This window comes from Acinonyx jubatus, chromosome A2, assembly GCF_027475565.1.
Source record: "Acinonyx jubatus isolate Ajub_Pintada_27869175 chromosome A2, VMU_Ajub_asm_v1.0, whole genome shotgun sequence".
Classification (NCBI taxonomy): domain Eukaryota; kingdom Metazoa; phylum Chordata; class Mammalia; order Carnivora; family Felidae; genus Acinonyx; species Acinonyx jubatus.
In genome coordinates this window covers 132215065-132235686 of record NC_069383.1, presented here as the reverse complement: position 1 = coordinate 132235686, position 20622 = coordinate 132215065, and the positions used below count along the sequence as shown (strand labels likewise).

General features: G+C 40.2%; 1 long non-coding RNA gene across 3 annotated transcripts in view; it reads right to left on the bottom strand.

Annotated features, from left to right (window-relative positions):
- The window catches only part of LOC113593592 (uncharacterized), a 138074-nt gene extending 117712 nt beyond the window's left edge, over positions 1–20362 (bottom strand). The window contains exons 1-2 of one of the 3 annotated variants that reach the window (XR_008297059.1): positions 20009–20362; positions 11450–11564 (exon numbers count right to left, since the gene is read on the bottom strand). This is a non-coding gene — a long non-coding RNA (uncharacterized LOC113593592). The remainder of the gene's footprint in view (positions 1–11449; positions 11565–20008) is intronic. The other 2 variants (XR_008297060.1, XR_003413874.2) reach the window with 2 other exon arrangements.
- Positions 20363–20622: the final 260 nt, after the last annotated feature.

Sequence of the window (20622 nt, the reverse complement as noted above, 5' to 3'; positions counted from 1 at the left end):
ATCTGTGAATTTCTAATCTTTGTTCCCTCCATCCCTCTTCCACAATTTCTTTTTATCCCATAACCATGTTGCTCATTTGGGAAGTTGTACATTCTGGGTTCACTGTCTCAGGAAATAGAGGAAGTAGCAGAAAAGCAGATAAAAAGGAGACTCTTCTGGATTTTGCATTAAAAAAATTAGGCAATGCAGGAACAGAAAGGAAGACTCATGGCATACACTTGTGCTGACCAATATGGTAGCCACTAGCCATGTGTGGCTACTGACTGCCTGAAATGTGGTTGCTCTGGTGTTCTAAGTATACAACACAAACAGGGTTTCAAAGACTTAATACAAAAAGGAATGCCAAATACTTCATTACTTATTTAAAAAATTGATTATATGTTGAAATGATAGCATTTTATTGGGTTTAGTAAAATACCTGATTACAATCAATTTCACCAGTTTCCTTTTTTAAAAATAATGGAACTACTAGAAAGTGACATATATGGCTCACCATTTATGGCCCACATTCCATTTCTATTAGACAACATTGATCAAGACAATAAAGGAGAGAGAGGACTCATGATGTGGTCAATAGATTGGGGAGAAAAATCTATTCAGTCAGAGCAAGTCTGTTTGTTTGTTTTTTGTGGGGTTTTTTTTTGCCCCTGGGATTAGAAAAGAATCCCTGGCCTGGGTAAGGAGGGTCAAAGGCTTGCCATGAGAGCTAAGATACAAGTTTATTCCTTTGTTCGGCATGACCCGTAAGTCTCTAGCCTAAGACTTGAAGAGGGGGTGTCGCTGTCCCCAGATAGGGTTTCGGGATCAAGGATCAAGGATTCCAAACTTTGCCAGGAAGAATTCTGATGTGGCAGCAGGATTCTAGACAAGAGATGACCATAGGTGGTCTCAGCTAACAGGGTCTTAGTGGCCTCATTAGTTTACCCTACTCCAGGATAAGAATTCCCATGCACCCCAATGTGTGTCCCCAGGCACAATAAAGCAACTGTTGGATCTGAAAAGGCTTCATGGTAGGAATGGGGCTAATGCAGCAGTGAGCTGACAGATGGTTAGCCTACTAGACTTGATGTGCTCAGCACAGATTCTTCTACTTGGCTGATCATCTGGACTCCTGGCTGCTAAAGGTGTGTATTGTGGACACCTCACACTTATACCCCTCTAAAGGGGATTGCCCTGCGCTGACTGGACCATTCCTCCCAGAGATGCCCAGACAGTCATGGAGGGCACACTTCCTTTCATAGCTTTGGCACAGTATGATTCTCAACCTTAGAGCTTAGCAGCAACCTTGGGAAAGGAAGACAGATCCTAAATTGGTGGGGAGTAAGTTTCTCCTATCTTTGCTGAAAAAGGATTTGAAATAGTAATTAAGACAGAGTGTAGTAAAATTGAGTTTTATTCCTTGTATACTTGAATCATGAATCGAGATTCAGTCTTTGTTGTCAGATTACTAAGGCACAGCAAGCAAATAAAAAGGTGGGACAAAGTGCATGTGAGAGAAAAAGTACATCTGGTGACAAATACATACAACTTTCTTAAAAAGAAGAAGAAAAGAGTTATATGGTATTCGTCCTGTATGAGCTATTTGTAATGCTGATGAGAAATATTTATATATTCCAGTGGTTACAGGATTCAATGTCCAGGTGGATGTTAAATGTCCTGTGACGAATCTGGAATGATCGTAGCAACACCATAAATATCTCATTAACACAGTGCCGCAACCCATAAAAAGAAAGCGCTTACTGACTTTATTCATGTGGTCACCATATTTTCTCAAGAATTGTACAAACATTTAGATTTGTTTAATTCAAGGGAAAAACAATTTGGTTTTATTGTATTAATCAATTTTTTTTTCAAGCCCGAAGTGGGGCTCAACCTCACAACCCTGGGATCAAGAGTCATATGCTCTACTGACTGAGCCAGCCAGGAACCCCAAGGGGAAAAATAATCTGGACCAGAGGAAGGTGCCAGTAAGCTCCTGGAACTAAGACTTCTTCATGGATATCATTTAATGCGACAGGTTTCTCTGCTTGTATTTGTTTGCCCGATTAATTAGACCAACTCCAGTTTACATGTTTAGCCCATCCAAATTTATAAAGGAGCAAATAAGAACTTAAAAACCCCAAATTCAGAAACAAAAAAAGGGTCAAACTCCCAAGGTTGTGGAAAAAGGACTCATTGTTCCGCCAAGTATTTGTCAGTGTCAAATGTGCTAGTCGACTCTTCCTTCTCTTTCGCCCGCTTTCAACAATTCCTCTGTGTTCCCTACACTACTTTCCCCTTAATTTGATTTGGAACTCGCATGCAGTCTCCACTATGTTGTCCTTAACCATTTTCTGTACAGTTTATCTTATTCTTTTGGGTCACTTATTCATGGAATTCAAGAAATGTTTCCAGAGTTCCTGTCATGTGCCAAGCGCTGTGCTGGGCACCAAGGGTCCGATGGTGACCAAAATAGGTCTTGCTCTCTGCCTTCTTGAAGCTCACAACAAGCAAACTGCCATCCACTGGGCTAAGAGACAACATCAGACCTATGCTTTGTTTCTGTTTTTGTTTTTAACATTTATTTATTTTTGAGAGAGAGAGGCAGAGCATGAGCAGGGGAGGGGCAGAGACAGAGGGAGACATGGAATCCGAAGCAGGCTCCAGGCTCCGAGCTGTCACCACAGACCCCGATGTGGGGCTCAAACTCACAAACCGTGAGACCATGACCTGAGCTGAAGTCGGACACTTAACTGACTGAGCCACCCAGGTGCTCCTCCAGACCTGCATTTTGAATCTGGTTTCTTTCCAGCAGCTTTTATTCCGCCTAATATTTGTAGTTGGTCATAGAAGCAGTGATTAATGTCTATTAACCCAACAGGGCAGGGTACATGTGGCTTTAAAACATGCTAATTCTTTCCTCATCACAACAGCCCAGTTATTCCCATCTCATAGGAGGAAAACTGACTCCGAGTTCACACAGGAGACCACAACTGGTTCTAACTTCTGTTTTATTGTTCGCCCCCACCCCTGAAATTATTAAGTGGACCATGTGTATGTGATAGCTCATTCCTTCTGGTTTTAGGACCCCTCTGTTCCGGTGGTGTTAACCTCCCTCCTTTATGTTGATGGCACACTGGAAGGGAAGTGATGAATCAATGCCTATTGAAGAATCATGAGGGTACCTAATAAAGAGAGTTGGCGGTCACTGAAAATCTTTCAGACTAAAGGTATGCATCTCCAACAAAAGGATTTGCAGGTGCTGCAACAAAGGTTGATAGTTTTCCCATAGCTGAATTTGCCCCTTCTGCCTTAATAATGGAACACCCATTCTTTAGCTGAGACCATGACCACCCAAAAGAAAGATGACATTTCCCAGCCTCTCTTGCAGCTATGGTGACCAGGCCATTGAATTTTGGCCAACGGTATACAAAGGGACTGGTCTGTGCAGCTTCCAAGAAGTGTCCTTAATGGAAAGAAGTGTGATCTTTTATGCCAATTCCTATTGACTGAACACAGATTTGAAGGCTGGGGCTCAAGCAGTCAGGTTGGCACATGAGGTTAAAGTAGCGTATTGAGGCTAATGGAACAGGAAGCTGAAAGATTAGGGAGCACCCCTGCAGACCTGAGCAGCTTACCTTTGGACTTTGCTTATGTAAGAGAGAATAAAACTTCCATCAAGGTATCTATTTCCTTGGGTTTTATGTCACTAGCAACCTAATTTAATCTTATTAAGCAGCCACTATGGCAGGCTAGCAGGGAAATGAAAATATAGGCAGCGACTTTCCTGGTATCCTTGAGTCAGGTGGTTACAGAGACTCCCTCCTTAGGGGTTTGTTCATATACCATACTTAAACCAGAATGCAACTTGGTAAGACAACAGTTTGTTAATGATCAGAATGCATTCTGGTAACCATATTTCAGATGACAAAACCCCTGTTCCTGGAAGATCCTGGGGGAGTCACCCACCCCTGAGTCTGGTCTTTGTACAGCCGTCCCTTGGGAAGCCTGTTTGTGATAGGAGCCATCACTTCTATCACCTCAGCCCGGGGAGTCACAAACTGCCCTGACCGCCTCGTACTCAAGATGACTTTGTGAAAAGAAATCCAAAGGACAGAGAACATAGAACAACAGGATCAAATGTATGACTTGGAAATAGTGGTACAGACTGGATTGGAGAGGGAGAGATGTCACATCGGGAACAAGGAGAAAAATTGGCGGGGGATACTGAAAATCATCCGGAGGAGAAGTGACAAGAGGTGGAGCTAAGGCATTGCCCATAAGAATGTAAAGGAAGCAACAGTTTAATTTTAATTGCTGTGGGCATGGATTTCATAGTGAGGATTCACGGAGGCAAAAGAGGGGAATATTACCAATGAAGTCCTGCTTAAAAGTGGGCAGAAGAGTGAGAGCCAGCAATGTAAATGGGGAAAATATAACCACCAAGATAGGGAGAAGACCAAGAGAGACAGGCATCACCAAACAGTGTGTGTGTGTGTGTGTGTGTGTGTGTGTGTGTGTGTGTGTGTGTTTTCTAATGTTTATTTATTTGTGAGAGAGTGCAGATTGGGGAGGGGCACAGAGAATGGAACAGAGGATCCAAAGCAGGCTCTGCACTGACAGCAGTGAGCCCAGTATGGGGATCAAATTCATGAGCCGAAAGATCATGACCTGGGCCGAAGTTGGACGCTCAACCGACCGAGCCACCCAGGTGCCCCGAGAGTGTGTTTTTAAAGAGACGGTGGTAAACAGAGTAAAGAGGACTAAAGAGAGGAAGCAGGATAAGGGGGGAAATGTATCCCTTGGCCTCGGCAACATGGTGTGGCCATTGGGAACTCTATCCTAGGCAGATCTGGTAGACCGATGGACGTGGAAGACAGATTGCAGTTGACTGAGGAGCTAAGCTTCTCCTCCATCCTCCAGTAATGGAAGACATGGGGTGAAATGCTGTTTCTAAATGGTTTCTCAATACAGAAAGTGTTGGAACACAGACATCAGATGAAGGTAATTCTTACAAGAAGCTTGATTTGATAACATGGAACATTCCAAGACATACTTATGTTATCTTTGGCACACTGGCAACGGTACGAACACAAAAGCCTCAGCATCGTGACTGCCCTCGACTGTTTTGCACATCTTGACTACTGCCCAGTTGGTCCAAAATCAACGAAGAAATTATGCACGTGGGTGCGATAACAATATACCAAATGTTTGTGGCCCACACCAAGAGAGAGTCATGAAAAGTTCTGCTAATTAGGTCCTATTTATATTTCCATTATCATGGCTAATTACCTGTTTTATTTAATGATATGCCTTATTAAGTATCACTAGGGCACTTGTTCCTCAGCATATTTTAAACATCCGACAATGCTTTCTCTATCTGTTGGGTGTCCTTACCAGCCAAGGTTTTGCTTGTATTAGGAAGCAACAGGTAAATGGAACATGGCGTGCCAATTATTGAAGGTACTCCCTCCCTTTGTTCTTTCGCTGCGAACTATGGCCATAGGCTGGTCAGATTTTAGCATCAGAAGCAAAGAAAAAATTATAAATGTTATTTAGGTTAACAGTTTTCACCCCAGGAGTGGGGAGAAGATCTCTTGATGGAATGTGGGAATTTTATTCCACAAGACAAAACTGAAAGTCACCCATCTAATGCATTTCTGTAAAACTGCTACAACTTTGTTCCTTAAAACTGTTCACACGTGGCAACTATGACAACAGAATGCCTATAGAATTGTGTTTCTCAGAAAAAAAAAAGTAGACATTTGGCTTCTATCATGGTAAGTTCCAGGTGTTTGAAACAATGATGGGTGGTCTATAAGATAATGGAGGCAATATCTGCATTTTAATGAATGCGAGAGAATGAAGCCCATAGGGGACAAGGGACTGTCACGGAATTGCCAAGTGTGCAAACGGCAAAGTTAAAACTAGAATTCTCATCTCTTGCTTCTTCCTACTGGCGTCCACCCCACATAGTTCATGCTGGAAAGGTAGGTGATGGTTCCTTTTAAAAAAATTTTTTTTTAACATTTATTTATTTTTGAGAGACAGAGAGAGACAGAGCTTGAGTGGGGGAGGGACAGACAGAGAGGGAGACATAGAATCTGAAGCAGGCTCCAGGCTATCCAGGTTATCAGCACAGACAGAGCCCGATACAGGGCTCGAACTCACAGACTGTGAAATCATGACCTGAGCTGAAGTCAGATGCTTAACTGACTGAGCCACCCAGGCACCTCAGTGATGGTTACCTTTATGTGTGAAATTGAGTGGGCTAAGGGATGCCCAGAGAGCTGGTCCAACATTACTCCTGGATGTGTCTGTGTGGGTGTCTCAGGAAGAGATCAGCATTTAAATCCGTAGATGGAGTAAAGAAGATTGCCCTCACCAATGTGGGTGAGCAATATCAAATCCGCCGAGGGCCTGAATGGAACAAAAAAATCAGAAGGAGGGTGGATTTGCTCTCTTTTTATGGGAGCTGGGACATTAATCTGCTGCCCTTCGACAGAGGCGTTCCTAGTTCTCAGGTCTTGGGACTGAGACAGGAACTTCTACCATTAGTGTCTCTGGTTCTTGAACCTTTGAATTCGACTGAATTACTCCTCTGGCTTTCCTGGGTCTCCAGCTTGTAGATGGCAGTTGTGGAAGTTCTCAGCTTCCATAATTGTGTGAGCCAACCCCTATAATAAGTCTCCTCTATATATGTGTCTATATAATCTTATTTGTTCTATTTCTCTGGAGAACCCTGACCAATACAGCAGCTCAGCTCTGGGGTCACACAGACCTCACTCTGAAGGATTCACCCTCTGTCTCATTTGCCTCATCAGGAGAATGGAATCACAGAAGTCACTACTGTGTGATTGTGTTGATGGTGAAACGAAAAAAAATACATAGGATGTTCCCACCCAGGACTTGGGACATGGTGATTATCCAGAAAGCATCAGCTACCTTTACTAACACAGACCTAGCTGGCTGGGGCTTTGCTGGGCATATCCCAATCTTAGGAGTATAAGTTTAGAATCCCTATAAATATACTGAAATGTGGTCAGCGTTCACCAGATTCCAATCTGTCTGGTCTTCAGACACTTGGCTGGTGGTCAGTTTCAGCTTAGACCCATCTATCCCATATTCAAACACCAAAGGTATGTGAGAAAAAACATACATACGTTGTTTTCTACCTATGTGTATCTAAGTGAATTGATCAGCGGACAAACACTATACTATCTTGTGACTTAACTGAGGCCACACCTCTGAAGCTGAGCAGAGAAACGAACAATACTGCATTGGGCTTCTGTCCCGTTACCTGAATGCTTTGGGCAAATTACTCAGCCTCTGTGTGCCTCTGTTTACTCATCTACAAAATGGGGATAAAAGAGGACGTACTTCTTAGGTTGTGAGGATAAAATGAGAGGCTGCAAGGGCACCTGGGTAGTCCAGCTGGTTGAGTGCCCGACTCTTGATTTCAGCTCAGGTCATGATCTCATGGTTCGTGGGTTCGAGCCCTGTGTCAGCTCTGTGCTGACATCACGGAGTCTGCTTGGGAGTCTCTCTCTCCCTCTCTCTGCCCCTCCTCCCTTGTTCTCTCCCTCTCTCTCAAAATAAAAATTAAAAAAAAAAAATAGACACACAAAGTGCTTAGCCAGAGAGAGTTCATCGTAAGTCCTCAACTATTGGGCCACTGGCATTATTTCTATCTCCCCTGTTGTCCCCATCATCTCATTGTGGAGCTTGGTTCAAACGGGAAACAGGATATACAAACACCACCTGTAATTTAAAGAGCTGTCAATGTGCATTAACAGCATCAGGCAGGCTGAAAGAGGCCCAGCCTTGATCCTCTGCTGCAGCCTCTCCCTCTTGCGGCCAAGCAGGTGGGGTGAAACGGGGAGGAGAAACCCTGCATCCCGGATTTCCTGGGCCACTGAGTTCACAGGCTTAGATCACTCACATAAGAGAAGCCTCACGGGACTAGAGCATGACCTGGTCTCTCCTCGCCGTAATTTCCCACCCTCTCTGCTCTCAACCTTTCCTTGACTGTTGATAAGAGCTTTCCTTGCTGTCTGATGGTGTGTAAAGATCTCCATTCCGGTTCTGGGTGCCTGTGCTAAAGATGTTGGGGATGACGGGAAGTCACATGCGTGAAGCACCAGTCCAACCTGTATTGTGCACACGGATCACAAGGTGAACTTGGGGGGTACGAGCCCCCAATCTCTGGACTCAGCCAGTTCAGCATAGTAATCTGCTCCTTTCTAAGCACCAGTCCATATGGTCCAACGTAGGGTCATCCCTGAACCGCACAGTGAGAAAAATGGTTCTAACGCATGCTCACATCAATATTCTCTTGCTTTGAAACTTGTTGCTTAAGTAAGAAAATATTGGCTCTGGCACGTAGCGACTGCTTGTGCTCCATCCATGTTAGGGCACCACCCGTCCCCCACCGCCAAGTCATTTCCTGAGATAGGCTTTAATATCAAGAAGCACTTTTAAAGTCCACTTGAAAAAATCACAGTAACTTTTTAGCCAAAGGAAGAAACAGAATCAAGCACAGCATTGGAGAAAAAGGATACAATTAAAACAATTTTTTTTTAAAATCACGATCTTTTTTTAAAAAAAATTTTTTTTTCATTTTTTTTTCAACGTTTAATTATTTTTTGGGGGACAGAGAGAGACAGCGCATGAACGGGGGAGGGGCAGAGAGACAGGGAGACACAGAATCGGAAACAGGCTCCAGGCTCTGAGCCATCAGCCCAGGGCCTGACGCGGGGCTCGAACTCACGGACCGCGAGATCGTGACCTGGCTGAAGTCGGACGCTTAACCGACTGCGCCACCCAAGCGCCCCTAAATCACAATCTTAAGATGCCAAACTTACTCCTTTGGTTAATGGAAGAAAAGAGGGTATTTATTCAAAACCCACTGGCCAATTGACGAGGACTTGGATTTAGAATAGATTCCTGCCATGTGGACCAAACTCCCGAAGGAGAGACGTAGCACGGTGTAACAGAGAGAGCACAGATATTTCTATCGGAAGACTTGTATCTGAATCCTGGTTCTATCAATCCAGTCATGTGACCTTAACCTCTTGGCTTCCCAAGGGGAATAAGGGTGTGGTAAACATTAGTGATAATGTGTATCACTTGCTTAGCCCAGCTATTTGTAGTATTCATGATCATTGCTATTGTCATTTATCTTCTCTTCCCTTTGATCAGTAAGGTGGGAAACATAATGGTACTATTTTATAACTCTGCTATGAGGATTATTAAACTAGATTATTACTAGGCTACACCCTTTAGTGCTTATGATGCGCCAGGTACTATTCTAAGCACTTTACATACAGCAACTCACTTAATACTCACAACAACCCTATGAAGTTCTCCCCATTTTACAGATGAGGAAACTGAGGCTCAGAGCTATTGAGTTCATTACTCAAGATCACACAGCCAAAAGGGGTAAAGCAAGACCGTTGTATGTGAAGAGGTCCACTCAGTACCTGGCTCATGGCAGAGTCTCAAAAAAAAAAAACAATATTCATGGTGTTGTGTGGAGACAGTACCTTTCCTAAGGGGCTGCCTTAGGAATATGAGAATCATGGCTGGGTAGAAAGTCCACATTGGTCAGCAAGTTAGTACCGATGGAAGTTCATTCTTTGATGGATGATGGGTTTGGTGTTGCCCTCACTAACAAAAAGAGATACCTCTAAGCTATGAGCTGCAAACAGGGATGCACATGTATTTAAAAAGGGATTGGGTCAAATTCATCCCATGTGGTCCCCAAATTAATAATACCTGTCTACAAAGAAACTCCTACACTGAAACTGTTATACCGAAATTACCCGTTTAGTCCTGAGAATATGACCATGTTGCAAAGGAGCAGTTCTTTAGATGCGCTGGGGAAAAAAATCCTCTCTTGTAAGTTATATTTTGATGGGCCAGCATTAGACACAATAAAGGCAGTGATATTTAAGTTGATCAGGGACAGATGTTTAACATATTTTACGTAAGAACTGTAGACACGGTTAACTGCCAAAACAGACTGTTTCCTGAAACATTGGACAGATGGAACCAGGAAGATGTACTCCTGAGGAGTCTGAACTCCTCAAAGTGACCCTAACGTGAAAAAAAAAATTAGTTTTGATCAAAGTACTTCCGTTATTTCGATTCTTTTGTTTCTGTACTTTGTTCACTTTTTCATGGCTACAAAGTTATGTGGGATGTAAAATTTCTCTTTCTCCCTCTGTGTGTGAGCGTGTGTGTGCGTGCGTGTGTGTGTGTGTGTGTGTTACACATGTGTGAGTATCCCTGGTTTCAAAAGCGTACTTTGTTTTCTTTTCTTTCTATCATTCACTGTGGGAAAACCCAATGTGCAGTACACATTGTTGGCTCCCTCCCCAGCATCTGCTTTCCTATACTCTTGCCAACAGCCCCTGATTTCCATTCGGGGATCTGGGGTCCCAGGGATGTTGACTTCATACCTTGTCACTGCCTGCCTTGTTCCTCCTTAAATATGGCAGGCAGGGTCCCACTCCCGTGCCTTCTCTACCTCTCTGATCTGGTGGAGAACATCTCAGTGAACAAGACAAGCGAAGACCTTGACTGAGTTTAATAGTCTTCCCCCCAATTTCTCTTTTTTGCTCAAAGAAGAAAATTGGCCAGTAAAATCAGATGAATGTTAAGCATTCACCGTTCAATGCTGCACGAGGAGTTTGCACCAACATTCTGCCCTGGTAAGAATTTAAGAGGATGTGTAGGAAGTCCTTCTTGTGTGCATGAAGAACAATGTGCCATTCAGTTGTGGAGAGAAGGCTTTGTTGAAAACAACTGAAAGAGTTATTTTCTGGGTGGGGTTTCGATCTTGCTGCATTTACATAGCACTGGCTAGCCTGCTGATACTTAATGAAACTTAAAAATAAAAACATCTGGAAAGTGTGCCAACCGATGCCGGCCTCACCGGTTCAGCCTTCTGGCTTGCCTCAAGTCATTTTAATAAAGTATGTTAACTCTACCAGGGTCTTGAAGGAATTCTCTTTCTATAATCTGGCCCTCTCTACTGCTACAAGACTTTTGGAAATCGGCCCGTGAATTTAATGAAATACTTAAAATAATACTCTAGGAGACTTAAATCTTGATAATTATGCAAGGAGTTGTACTTCAGGTATATTATATGATCCTAAAATGGCACATTGTGCCTAGAATTCTGATCGTTGCACCTTAAAGGAGCTGCGGTTACCAGGATCAAATTTAAATAGAGTCTTCAATTTGCAGATGACCCAAAATGAAATTCATGCAACTAACAGTAGGGAGACATGGTGCTATACCACTCTCTTGAGTTTGCCTTCTAATGACTCCGTTTAATTTCCTGTTTTAAAGAAAAAACTTGAATGGAATTTCTTCTTAAGGGATTGTTTGGTTTAAATCTGATCCTCCCAAATGCGAAATCCCTCCTAAATCCCTCCTTTGAGGATTTGGACTCCAGACTCACCTGAAGGTATCATTTCAGTTCTTGGACGAGAGACACCCTCTTCATCATTCCAGAGCAATCCGAGAAAGTCCTCTGCCACAAACGGCACCAGCAAATGTACAAAGCTCACTTTGTTCTGTGGGAAATAAAATGGACTTTTAACAGCGCATCCTCGGACGGAACGAGGAAGAGCCTTCACCTGGGCACCACCGCAAGTCAGAATCATTGCTGTTCACAACAACAGCCGTGACTGCCACTCACGCACGTGGTGTTCACTGTCTCTCTGTCTTGTTTCATTCAAGTATCACATTATCTGCGTTTTGCTGGCAACTCCAATCTGAACTTTTTGCTATTAAACTTGGCCAGGAACATGAGTAGTTAGTTAGACCAGAGAGCCTAAGAGCAAGGCCTCCAGACTTCTCTGGCCACGGGCAGTTAGTGGAGCGAAAGTCCTCTCAGTCCACCCATCCACGCTCGCCCACTTCCCAGGGGAAAGAAAGGTCACTGATAAAATGAAGGGTCAGTGTCGAAGAAAATTATGCTGGAATTATGCATACACCGGCTTTAGCAATTGCCAGGAGGACGACTCATTTTGAACCACGTCACGAAAGGTACGTGCAAGGTGAACGCATGGGAAGTCATACGCTGGACATACCACTCACACAAATAGGAATTTCTACACATTGTCAAGTTCGGCAAACAAGTCCACAAACTCAGTCACTGGGAGCTTTAACCAAGAGCAATTTAAGATTAAAAAAGACACACCATGAGGAGAATTTGAAAATTACCGTCAAGTAACGTAACACACCACAATGTATTCTAACCCGTTATTTCGTTAGTACCGTTAGGGATTCCAGTGCTCAGCTGGGGGCTATACACACACTAAGGGCTTCAGAGTTCTCTGACACCTTCAGCAGAAAGATTTCTAAGCAGAACTCAGAAACGAAAGCCAGAGTCATCTTCTAGTTCTAATGAATGAATATCAGGTTTTTGAAAACTCTGAATAATTCACTTTCTGGGTTACTAGGAAGTAGCCCTTAATTATGCATGAAAATAAAAGTCCATGGAATCACCCAGAAGCCCCCAAAGAAATAACATACATTTAAAACATTTTGGCTTTGGGGGATAATTTTAGCTTTCCATTTGGTCGTAAGAAATTATACAGAGAGATCCAGTGTGCCCTTTACCTGGTTTACCGCAATGGTAGTATCTTGTAAACTACAGTCAATATCACAACCACAACACGGACACCAGTATGATCTAGATACAGAACATTTTCATCAACACGAGAATCTCTCATGTTTTCTTTCTATAGACAGACTCCACTCATCGCCCATGGTCACCCTCTTTTGAACCCCAGGCAACCATAACCTGGTATTCATTTCTATGACTTTTTCATTTCGAGAACGTTGTGTCAATGGGATGATTCACTATGTGACCTTTTGGGAAGCTGCCACCTTGCTTTCCAGAACGATGGTACCATTTTGTTTTCTCTCCAGAAGTGCAAGAGTGATCCAGTTTGTTTACATCATCTCCAGCATTTGGTGTGGTCTCTATTTTTTATTTTAGCCATTCTGATAGGTGTGGAGTGATATCTTATTGTGGTTTCAATTTGCATTTCCCTAATGGCTGATGATGTTGAATCTGTTATGTGTTTACTTGCCATCAGTATATCCTCTTCAGGGAAATATCTTCTTATGGCTTTTGCTCATTTTCTAGTTGCCCTACCTTTTTTTACAGGCGAGCTTGAGAATTCTTTTGTAGTCTAGATACTAGTCCTTTGTTGGATACGTGTTTTTCTCAGTCTATGCTTATCTTTTCATCCCCTTGCAAGATATTTTGCTGAGCACAAGTTTTTAATTTGGATGAAATCCAACTTATAATTTTTCTTCTTTTACGGAACATACTTTTTGATGTCAAGTCTAAGGATGCTCTTTGTCTATTCCCAGATCCCAAATATGTTCTACTATGTTTTTTTTTTAATTGTTTTATGTTTCTACATTTAATTCTGTGGTCCATCTTGCACTTGTTTTTGTATAAGGTGTGAGGTTTATTTGGAAGTTCAGGGTTTTTGCCTATGAATGTCCACTTCCTTCAGCACCATTTGTTGAAAAGCCTCTCTTTTCTCCATCAAATTATTATTCTCTTTTAAATGGTTATTTATTTTGTGTGTGAGAGAAAGAGCTTGAACAGGGTAGGGGTGGAGAGAGAGCCACACAAAGAGTATCCCAAGCAGGCTCTGTACTGCCAGCATGGAGCCTGATGTGGGTCTTGAAACCCACGAACCATGAGATTGTGACCTGAGCCAAAACCAAGAGTTGGAAGCTTAACCAACGGAGCTACCCAGATCCCCTCCATTGAATTATTTGTAGACCTTTGTCAAAATCAGAGGGGTGTGTTTGTATGGATCTATTTCTGGGTTCTATGTTTGGTGCCACTGATCTATGTGTCTATCCCTCTGCCAATAGCACACAGTCTTGATTACTGTAGATACATAACATGTTCTGAAAATGAGTAGACTGATTGCTCCCACCTCTTCTTTTTCAAAATTATTTTGGACACTTTTAGTTCCTGTACCTTTCCATATAAATTTTAGAATAACCTTGCCTATACCTACAAACAATGTTCTGAGATTTTTATAGAAATTGCATGAAACCTGTATAAAATTGGCGGAAGGGGAGCTCCTGGGTGGCTCACTCAGTTGAGCGTCTGACTTTGGCTCCGGTCATGATCTCACGGTTCTTGGGTTCGAGCCCCACTTTGGGCTCTGTGCTGACAACTTGGAGCCTGGAGCCTGCTTCAGATTCTGTGTCTTCATCTCTCTGCCCCTCCCCTGCTCATGCTCTGTCTCTCAAAAATAAATACAAATGTTAAAAAAATTAAAAAAATAAATAAAATTGGGGAAAGAAATAACAACTTGACTGTTGAGTCTTCCGATCCAGAACACACTACGTCTTTCTATTGATTCAGATCCTCTTTGATTTCCTTCACCAGCATTGTGTGCTTATCAGCATAGGCTTTCGTACATACTTTTTACAATATTTCTATTTTTTTGAGGGATTTTAATGGCATCATATCTTATTTTTTAAAAATGTTTATTTATTATTTTGAGAGAGAGAGAGAGACAGAGAGAACGTGAGCAGAGGAGGGGTAGAGACAGAGAGGGAGAGAGAGAATCCCAAGCAGGCTCCACACTGTCAGCGCAGAGCGTGATGCAGCACTTGAACTCATGAACCATGGGCTCATGACCAGAGGCGAAATCAAGAGTCAGCCACCCAGGCGCTCTGGCATTATATTTTAAAATTCAGTGTCTGTGTGTCATTGTTACTACATCAAAATAGAATTAATTTTTATATGTTTATTTTGTACGCTGTGACCTTGCTGAACTCACTTATTAGTTCTAGAAGTTTTTTTGTAGATTCCTTGAGATTTTCTGTGAGACAATCATGTCACCTGTAAAGAGAAACAGTTGTACTTCCTCTTTCTGATTTGCATTCCTTTTCTTTCATTACTGCACTGGCTGGAACTTACAGCACTATGTTAACTAAGAGTGGCAAGAATGAGAATCCTTCCCTTGTTCCTGCTCTTAGGGACAAAGTACTCAGTCTTTTGCTATTAAATATAATGCCAGCTGTAGGTTTTTTGTACATGTTCTTTGCTGAGTTGAAGAAGTTTCATTTCTATTTCTCTGAGAGTTTTTCCCATGGTAGGTATTGAATTTTGTCAATGTCTTTTCTGCATCAATTGATGTGATCATGATTTTCTTCTTTAGGTTGTTAATATCTTGGATTACAGTAAGTGGCTTTTGAAAACTGAACCAACCTTGCACCTGGAAATAAGCTCCACTTGGTCATGTTGTATGGTTTTGGAAGTTTTTACATTACAAATGTGATTAACAATTTTTTTTTTTACAGCCCTTCAAATGATCCTTTTTATACTGAGTTGTAGTTTGTGCCTTTTGAAGAACTGGTCCATTTCATCCAAGTTGTTATATTTGTGTGTAGAGTTGTTTACACTGTTCACTTGTAATTGTTTTGAGGTCTGCAGAGTCTGTAGTGATGGCCTTATTTCATTCCTGATATTGATAATTCATGTCTTCTTTTTCTTTGTCACTATTGCTTAAGGTTTGTCAATTTTATCGATCTTTTAAGAAAAAAAATAGTTCTTTTTTCATACATTTTTCTCCAAGAATTGTTTTTCTGTTTTCAATTTCATTGAGCCCTGATCCTTTATTATTTCTTTCCTTCTTCTTCCTTTAGGCTTATTTTTTTCTTTTTTTTGGACCTTCAGGTGGTAATTTAGATTCTTTATATAAGATTTTCCCTCTTTATATATATTTACTACTATAAATTTGCCTCTCAGCACTGCCTTAGCTGTGTCTAACAAATTTTGATATGTTGTGTTTTTATTTTCATTCACTACTATGTTTTTTCAAATTTCTCTTGAAACTTCCTCTTTGACCCATGGATTATTGAAAAGTATGTTCTGTAGTTTCCAAGTTTTGGTGATTTTCCTGTTAATTTTTCTTTTATTGATTTCTAGGTTGATTCCATTGTGGTCACAGATCATGCTTTGCATGATTTCAATTCTTTTAAATTTCTTGGTATTCGGTGTATGGTCTAAGAGATACCACTTCTTGATACATGTTCTGTGGGCCCTTGAAAAGAATGTGTATCTGCTGTTATTGGGTAGAATGTTCTATAAAATGTTAATTAGATGCTGCTGGTTGATAGCACTGTTGAGTTTTTCCATGTCCTTAGTGATTTCCTGCCTAGTTGTCCCATTAAATGTTGAGAGAGGGATGCTTAAGTCTTGAAATTTAATTTTATATTTGTCTATTTCTCCTTCAATTCTATCGGTTTCTGGCTTTCCATATTTTGTAGCTCTGTTGTTTGGTGCATAACAAACCTAGTATTACTCTGTCTTCATGGTGGTTTGACCCTTTTTTCTTGGACTCCAGTAATTTTCTTTGCTCTGAAGTCCACATTATTCATTGTTTTTGTCTCTGCCAAGCTCAGTCTTGTGTATTTTTTAATTTAATTGTATACAATACACTATATATAATTTTTATAACTAATATAGATATAATTTGTATTTAATGTAATTATTTATATATTAGGACTTAAGCCTGTCATTAAAATTTTTCTTTTCTGCTTTTTCTGTTTTTCATTGCTCCATTTTCTATTTCTTAGCTTTTATAAGTTATTCTTAATATTTTTTTACATTTTCCTTTTATTTTAATAGCTATTTTAATTTGTTGCTCTAGATATTACATTATATACACACGTAACTCCTCCATCTACTGGTGCCATCAATATACCAGTTTAAATGAAGTGTGGAACATTTATCTCCCTTTATATCCGTTAGCCTTCCTTGTTTTTAATCATCTTAAAATAGTTCCTAATACTTAGAACTACAATAGACAGTATTATAATTTTTTGCTTCCATCATCAAACATAACTTAAGAAACTCAAAAGGAGAAGAGAAGTCTAATGTTTTTACCCATATTTTTGTTTAGTCTTCTTTCTTCTTTTCTGATATTCTGAGTTTTTTTTCTTTATCATTTTCTTTCTGTTGGGAGAACTTTTTTAAGACATTCTTTTAGGGAAAATCCTCTTTGTTTTCCTAAGAGAATTGTCTTGATGTCCCTTTATTACTGAAATATAAAATTCTGGGTTGACAATTTTTCTCTTTTAGTACTTGAAAATGTTCCACTTCCTTCTTGCCTCCATGGATGTTGCTGAGAAGAAATACACTGTCAGCCGGATGGGTTTTCCCCCAGAGGTGTCATTTCTCTCTTGCTGGTACCATGATTATTTCTTTATGTTTGTTTGCAGAAGTTTGACCATGACATGTCTTATAGATTTTGAGTTTATCTCATTTGGAATTTGCTTTGGTTCTTGAGTCTGAAGGTTTATTTGCCAATCTGGGAAACTTTCAACCATTAATTCTTCAAGTACTTCTTAGTCCTGCCTTTTTCTCCTTCCATCTAGAATTCCAAGAGCACAAATGTTACAGTAACACAGGTTCCTGAGGCTCTGTTCATGTTTTTTCAGTCCGTTGTTTTCTTTGTTGCTTAGATTGGGTAACATTATTCTATCTTTCAGTTCATCGATTCTTTCCTATGTTCACTCTCTTCTGCTATTTAACTCATTCACTAAGTTTTATAATTTTGATTATTGTATTTTTCAGTTCTAAACTTTTCATTTGGTTCTTCTATCTTCTACTTCTTAGCTGAGATGTTCTATTTTTTATTTATTTTGATTCTGTTCATGATTGTTCACTGAACCAGTTTTATGATGGACGCCTTAAGTTATTTTCCTTTAAGTTTTTAAAATGTTTATTTTGAGAGAGGGAGAGAGAGAAAGAGAGAGCGCATGAGTGGGGAGGGGGAGAGAGAGAGCAAGAGGGAATCCCAAGCAGGTTCCAGGCTCAGTGTCGAACCCAAAGTGGGGCTTGATCCCATGCCTGCAAGATTATGATCTGATATCGAGAGTCCGATGCTTAACCAACTGAGCCACCCAGGTGCCCCATGTTTTAAATTTTAATTCTAGTAGCGTTAACATACACTGCTATATTAGTTTCAGGTGTACAATATAGTGACTCAACAATTCTCCACCTTACTCAGTGATCATCCTGATGAGAGTACTCTTTAATCCCTTTCATCTATTTCACCTATCCCTCACCCACCTCTCCTCTGGTAACCGTCAGTTTGTTCTCAACAGTTAAGAGTCTGTTTCTTGGTTTGTCTCTCTTTCTCTTTTTCTTTTACACATTTGTTGTGATTCTTAAATTCCACATATGAGATGAGTGAAATCATTTGGTATCTGTCTTTCTCTGACTTATTTCACTTACCATTATACTCTGTAGCTCCATCCATATTGTTGCACATGGAAAGATTTCATTCTTTTTCATGGCTGAATAATATTCTACTGTGTACATAATCCACATCTTTATCCATTTAGCAGTGAACACTTGGGCTGCTTCCATCATTTGGCTATCATAAATAGTGCTGCAATAAACAGAGGTGCATGTATCCTTTTGAATTGGGGATTTTACATTTTTGGGGTAAATATCCAGTAGTGTGATTGCTGGCTGGATGATAGAGTAGTTCTATTTTTAACTTTCTGAGGAGCCTCCATACTGTTTTCCACAGTGGTTGCATCAGTTTGCATTCCCACCAACAGTACCTGAGGGTTTCTTTTTATCCACACCCTTGCCAACATTATTGTTTCCTGTTTTTGATTTTAGCCATTCTGGAGTGCTATCTCATTACAGTTTTGATTTGCATTTCCTTGATGATGATGATGTTGAAGATCTTTTCATGTGTCTGTTGGCCATCTGTATATCCTTTTTTGTAGAAATGACTATTCAAGTATTCGGCTCATTTTTTAATTGGATTATTTGTTTGCTTTAAATTCTTTATCAGATAATTTTAACATTACTGCCATCTTGGTTTTCAGATTATATTGTCCTTTTTCACTGTTTGAAATGTTTCTGGTTCTTGGTATGATGAACAGTTTATGATTAAAGGTGGATAACTGGTTATTATGAGACTCTGGAACTTAGTTAGATTTTCTGTTTTAGTTGACTTCCTCTGACACTACAGCACCTCCCTTCTCCTTACACAAAGCCTTTGAGATTCATCCATACTATTGTGTGTATCAATAGTTCATTCTTTTTTTTTTAAGTTTATTTATTTATTTTGAGAGGGACAGGACAGCGTGAGTTGGGGAGAGGCAGAGAGAGGGGGACACAGAATTCCATGCAGTCTCCATACTGTCATCGTGTCAGCTTGAACCCACAAAACTGTGAGGTCATGAGTTGAGCAGAAACCAAGAGTCAGACGCTTAACTGACTGAGCCACCTAGGTGCCCCAGTTCATTTTTTTTAAATTATGGAATAATATTCCATTATATGTATATGCCATAGTTTATCTACTCACTGTTGAAGGACACCTAAGTTGCTTCAAGATTTTGGTGATCATGAACAGAGCTGCTATAAACATTCATATTCAGATTTTTGTGTGAATATGTTTTCATTTCTCTTAGGAGTTAGTAAATATTTTCTATAGAGGGGCAGATAAGAAATATTTTAGGCTTTGTGGGCTATATACAACCTGATGTTTTTTCTCCCTCTGTTTCATATTCACTTTTTAAAGAATCTTTAAATATGGAAACATTTTGCATAGCAGTCAAAACAAAAACAGGTTGTAGGATGGAAATGGCCCATAATCTGTTGACCTCTGCATCAGGGTAAATATCATTTAATTTATTTATTGTGATTTAGACTATATCTCTTTACAAAGGTTTTAACTGGTTATCCTAATGATTAAAGTATATATATATATATTTAATGTCACATAATTTATTTACGAGTAATATTTTACCACTTTGAGTGCAATGGAGACAACTTATTACCAGGTAGGCCTCATTATATTCCTCTCTTTACATTCCAGTTGTTATATGTCATATCTTCATACATTAAAAACTCTGTATACAATGTTAAATTTTTACCTTTCAGTCATCAAATATTTTAAAGAATTTAACTGACAGTTCTTTATGTTATTCAGTTATTCACTATTTCTGTTGCTTTCCCTCCATTGCTGATGTTCCAATTTTTCCTTCTGGAGTCATTTCACTTCTGTTGAAGTGTTTCCTTTGGCAAAAAAAAAAAAAAAAAAAAAAAAATTAGAGCAACTCTGCTGTTAGTTGTTCTTTACTAAGAATATCTTTATTTTACCCTCATTGCTGAAGGATTTCTACGCTGGATATAGAGTTCTAGGTTAGCACTTCTTTACTTTCAGGGCTTCAAAAACGTTGTGACACTCTCTTCAAGCATCTGTGGTATTCTGATGAGTAATGTGCAGTCACTTGGTTCACTGATTGCCTGTAGGTGATGCATTGTTTTCCTCTGGTGGCTTTCAGTAAATTTCCATTGAAAATCCATTCTCTCTAATGTAGTAGTTTGGTAATGTTTGGTCTTGAATTTCTTTGGACTTAGTCAGTTTGGGGCTGGCCACACTTCTGGAATATGGAGATAAAGGTCTTTTTTTTTAATAGACACATATTTTTTAATTTTTTAATTTACATCCAAGTTAGTTAGCATATATAGTGCAATAATGATTTCAGGAGTAGATTCCAGTGATTCATCCCCTATGTATAACACCCAGAGTTTATCCCCACAATTGTTTT